Source organism: Trachypithecus francoisi, unplaced genomic scaffold, assembly GCF_009764315.1.
Source record: "Trachypithecus francoisi isolate TF-2019V2 unplaced genomic scaffold, Tfra_2.0 Lachesis_group7, whole genome shotgun sequence".
NCBI lineage: Eukaryota > Metazoa > Chordata > Mammalia > Primates > Cercopithecidae > Trachypithecus > Trachypithecus francoisi.
In genome coordinates this window covers 74,054,693-74,059,379 of record NW_022681472.1, presented here as the reverse complement: position 1 = coordinate 74,059,379, position 4,687 = coordinate 74,054,693, and positions in this window count along the sequence as shown.

Below are 4,687 nucleotides of genomic sequence, written 5' to 3'. Positions count from 1 at the left end.
TGTATGCTTTGTATCATGTAGGAATCCTTGAAGGATTACTTTATAGGTAGTTACAACAGTGCTTCTAAGGCTAGATGGAGAGAAAAGCTCATTTTTTAAAAAAAAGGCCAGTCCCACACAGACCAATATTGCAGAAAAGATAGCAAAAATAAAGTACTAGGGCATCAGGATTAAACTGATAGACTTCAGGGAGCAGAGTTTGATGGTAGCATTTCCCATTGTCATACCTATGCTACAAACAATAGAGCTGTTCAAGAATGCCAGACATCCCTCATGAGTGTATTTCTCACAGTTTTGGTGAAAGGAGAGTACTCTGAACCCACCAGGGGATGTAATTAGAAGTGGAGTGAGCAGATTTAACTTGATAAATCTACTCCAACATTCCAAAGGCATTCTAAATATTTGGATATCTTATACTACAGTATACCAGAACATTCCAGCACTTCAATTTTACTTTACTTAGCACAATGCTATCTTTAAAAATTAGGGAAATATAAAATGAGTGGTTATTAAACGATAGGTATGATATGATTTATTTCATATAACTTATAAATGTGCAGAGTGATAATGTATATTATTTATAGTTATAGACATATGGAGCAAACTTCACAAAGTATACAGAAAAATAAACAACATTTCAGAATGATAATTATCTCTAGGAAGGAAGGGAAGAAAATGAGATCAGGAAGTTTTATACATAGAACCTTATCTATAGTGTCGCATTTCTTTGAAAAACATCACCAAAAATATCTGAAGCAAATATAGCAAAATATTTATATTTGACAAATTTGGAAGGTGATACACTGTTTTTATTATCTCTCAAAATATGCTTGAAATTTTTCATTATATATGTATTTAAAATAACTAAAAGCAAATTTTATTACTTCCCTGTTTCTAGTCCGAGTGCCTGGGTGATGGTGATTTTATTTCACGTGACATAGGAAAGAAGAACAGATTTCTTCTCTCTCTCTCTCTCTCTCTCTCTCTCTCTCTCTCTCCTCTCTCTCTCTCTCTCTCTTTCTTTCTTTCTCTCTCTCTGTCTCTCTCTCTCTTCTTTCGAGATGGAGTCTTGCTCTATCGCCCAGGCTGGAGTGCTCACTACAAGCTCTGTCTCTCGGGTTCAAGCGCTTGTCCTGCCTCAGCCTCCCCAGCAGCTGGGACTACAGGCGCCCGCAGCCATACCCGGCTAATTTTTTGTATTTTTAGTAGAGACGGGGATTCAGCGTATTAGCCGGGATGGTCTCGATCTCCTGAGTTCGTGATCCACCCGCTGCGGCCTCCCGAAGTGTTGGGATTACAGGTGTGAGCCACCGCCCCTGCTGAGGAACAGATTTCTAAGTAAAGATAGAAATTTACTTTCGAACTTAATGGGTTAGAGAAGCCCATTGTGTGTTCCACCTCTTATTGGGTGGAACAACGTAGTGTCTTTTTCTTTTCCCCCTTTTTTTTTAAAAATGAGTTTTCTAGACTGATAGGCATATCATGAAAATGAATGACTTTGACAGAGTATGTCTAGACGTTTGATGAAGAATGTAATGAAGCTTTACATGTTCTCAGATGACTGGATAGAGAAATGTAGACTAAACAGAAGTCCAGTTAGCTGTGCTCAAGGTTTTGCATAGGATTTGTGATAGTTTGGCCCTGAGTGTATTATTATTGTTAAAATTCAAACTTTAGCAAAATTAAGTTTAACAGTTTAAGCAAATAACTATTTGTGAGCCAAGCAACCTTCACAACCAGAAATTACCAATGAGATACAGAGACAGTTTGGTGACATCTTGGTGTTTGCCTCATTTGAATATGGCCTAATTAATTGACTGACTGTAACTGACTGAAGCTTGGCTGCTGTGATAGGCTGAGACTCAGCTATTTGTTTAAAAAGTATACTCCTAAATTAGGCTTTTGGTTAATTTATGCATTAAGTTAGGTTGCAGTTCATTACATGAGGACTCAAAGTACAGAGACATCCTCATGCCAAATTTAATTTAACATGACAAAACAGCAAAGATGTCTATAATCTTTAAAATGTATTTTCTTTGAGTTTTTATATAGTAGGTGGTAAGAAAGGGTTTGTGTATTAGTGTTCACAGCAGATAATAATAGCTAACATTTATTTAGTGCTCTCTTGGTGCTAGACTATGTTATAAATTCTATGTGTACTATCTCATTTTAATAAACACAATGACTTTGAAATAAGTATTGTTATGATGCCAATTTCACAACTGTGATATTGTGGTACTTGTATTATAAGAAATACATATTTAGTCTCTGTCCCTGCTTCCTGGCACACAGCTCCTAAAACTCTTGGGATCTCTGGAGTAATAAGAGTGTCTTTTATATGCTTTTATAGCTGACTAGTGGCTAGGACCCCTAGATAGTTTCAGGATGGGGGCTGGTCACCAGAAAGACAGAGGCATGATTATAGTTTTGGGACTTTCAGCCCCCAGCACACAACCTCCAGAGGAGAGAGACTGAGGTTGAGCTGATCACCAATGGCCAGTGATGTTATCCGTCATGCTTACTTAATGAAGCCTCTGTAAAACTGCAGAAGGATAGAGCTTCTGGACTGATGAACAAGTGGAGGCACCTGGGTGCACCTCAGAGCGGGCGTGGAAGCTCCACAACCCTTCCTACATACATTGCCCTATGCAGCTCTTCCATCTGGCTCTGCATCTGTTAATCTTTGTGATACGGTTAGTCTTTGTGTCTCCACCCAAATTTCATCTTGAACTGTAATTCCCATGACCCCCGTATGCCTAGCGAGAGACCAGGTGGAGGTAATTGAATCATGGGGGTGATTTCCCCCATGCTGTTCTCGTGATAGTGAGTGAGTTCTCACGAGATCTAATGGTTTTATAAGGGGCTCTTCCCCTCTTTGCTTGGTGCTTCCCATTCCTGCTGCCTTCTGGGGAGTGTAGCTTGCTTCCCCTTCACCGTCTGCCGTGATTGTAAGTTTCCTGAGGCCTCCTCAGCCTTGCTGAACTGTAAGTCAGTTAAACTACTTTCCTTTATAAATTACACAGTCTCAGGCAGTTGTTTATAGCAGTGTAAAAATGGACTAATACACTTTGTAATATCCTTTATAATAAGTGGGTAAACAAAAGTAAGCATTTTCCTGAGTTCTGTGGGCCACTGTAGCAAATTAAACCCTAGATGGAGTGATGGATCAGAAGCAGAGGTTACAATCTTATTATTGGCATGTGAAGTAGGGACCAGGCTTATGGGATTTGAGCCCTTACCCTTTGAGATCTGACAGTATCTACATACAAGTAGATAGTGTCAGAATTGAATTGAATTATAGGATACCCAGCTGGTGTCCCCTAGAGTACCAATTGGTATGAAAGAAGTTCCCATATATCTTGGCGACCAAAGATGAAGTATTCTGTGTTAAGTGGTGAGTTGTTTATGTGAAAGTAGAAAGTAAAGTGTTTTTCCCACCTTTCTTTTTCAAAACAACCAAGAAAACTCAGAGAGGTTACGTGATTTGCCAAAGTTATTCAGTAGCTCACACACTTAATACTTGCCCTGAAATTTCCTAGGGGCCACAGGAGGAGGCAATATAGCAAGGTGGCTGGAATTTCAGCTTGCCATTCACTAACCCTGTGTTCTTGGTAAAGTTATTTAACCTCTCTAATTCTCAATTCCCTCGCTACAAATGGCAGTAACAGTAAGCACCTGATATAGTTGTCTCTGTGTTCCCACTCAAATCTCATCTTGAATTAGAATCCCCATGTGTTCAGGGACCTAGTGGGAGGTGATTGGATCACGGGGCTGGTTTCCCCCATGCTGTTCTCATGATAGTGACGGAATTCTCACAAGATCTGTTGGTTTTAAAAGTGGCCGTTTCTCCTGCACTGTCTCTCTTTCTCCTGCTGCCTTGTGAAGAAGGTGCCTGCTTTCCCTTCACCTTCTGCCATGATTATGTTTCCTGAGGCCTCCCCAGCCATGCAGAACTGTGAGTCAATTAAGCCTTTTTGTTTATAAATTACCCAGTCTCAGATAGTATATTTGTAGCAGTGTGAGAACGGACCAATACAGCACCTGATTTCACTGGGTTTCATGAAGAGAAATAAGATAAGATAGGACTTAATACAGAACCCTGTGTCATGGAATTCTGATTTCACTGGGTTTTGTGAAGAGAAATGAGATAATACATATGTAGCACTTAATACAGAACCCTGTGTCATTGAATGTCTTCCAGGAGAGACTTTGGTATACTACAAAAGGATGGCTAATATGAATGACAAGCTATTGAAGATATGTTTTGCCTGACACCCTAGATGTTGAATCATCCTGTTGACTCTTATGTACAGAGTGGCTCCATGTTAATCACACTATGGATAATACGCATGTGGACCATTTTAGAATCAAATGCTGTCTACAATGGTGACAAAGCACAGAACTAACTTCTTGGACTTCTCTTGTTCGTAGAGTCCACTAGGCTACAGTCCAAGTCCATTTAGACTTTGGAAGATGGGGAAGAGTAACCCTGCTGATGTGTGAGGTTATCACATATGTTTAAGTTTTTGACAAGCAATTAACTCACAGTGGATGTCCTGTCACTGCTAAGCAGGACATGGTGGAGCAGCTTCAAATGATAACTCCGTGATAAATACGTCTCTCGGCCAAGCTTGCCAAGCTCACTCAGACCCAAAAGGAATTGTTCTCAAGTAGCCAAGGGGAAGAG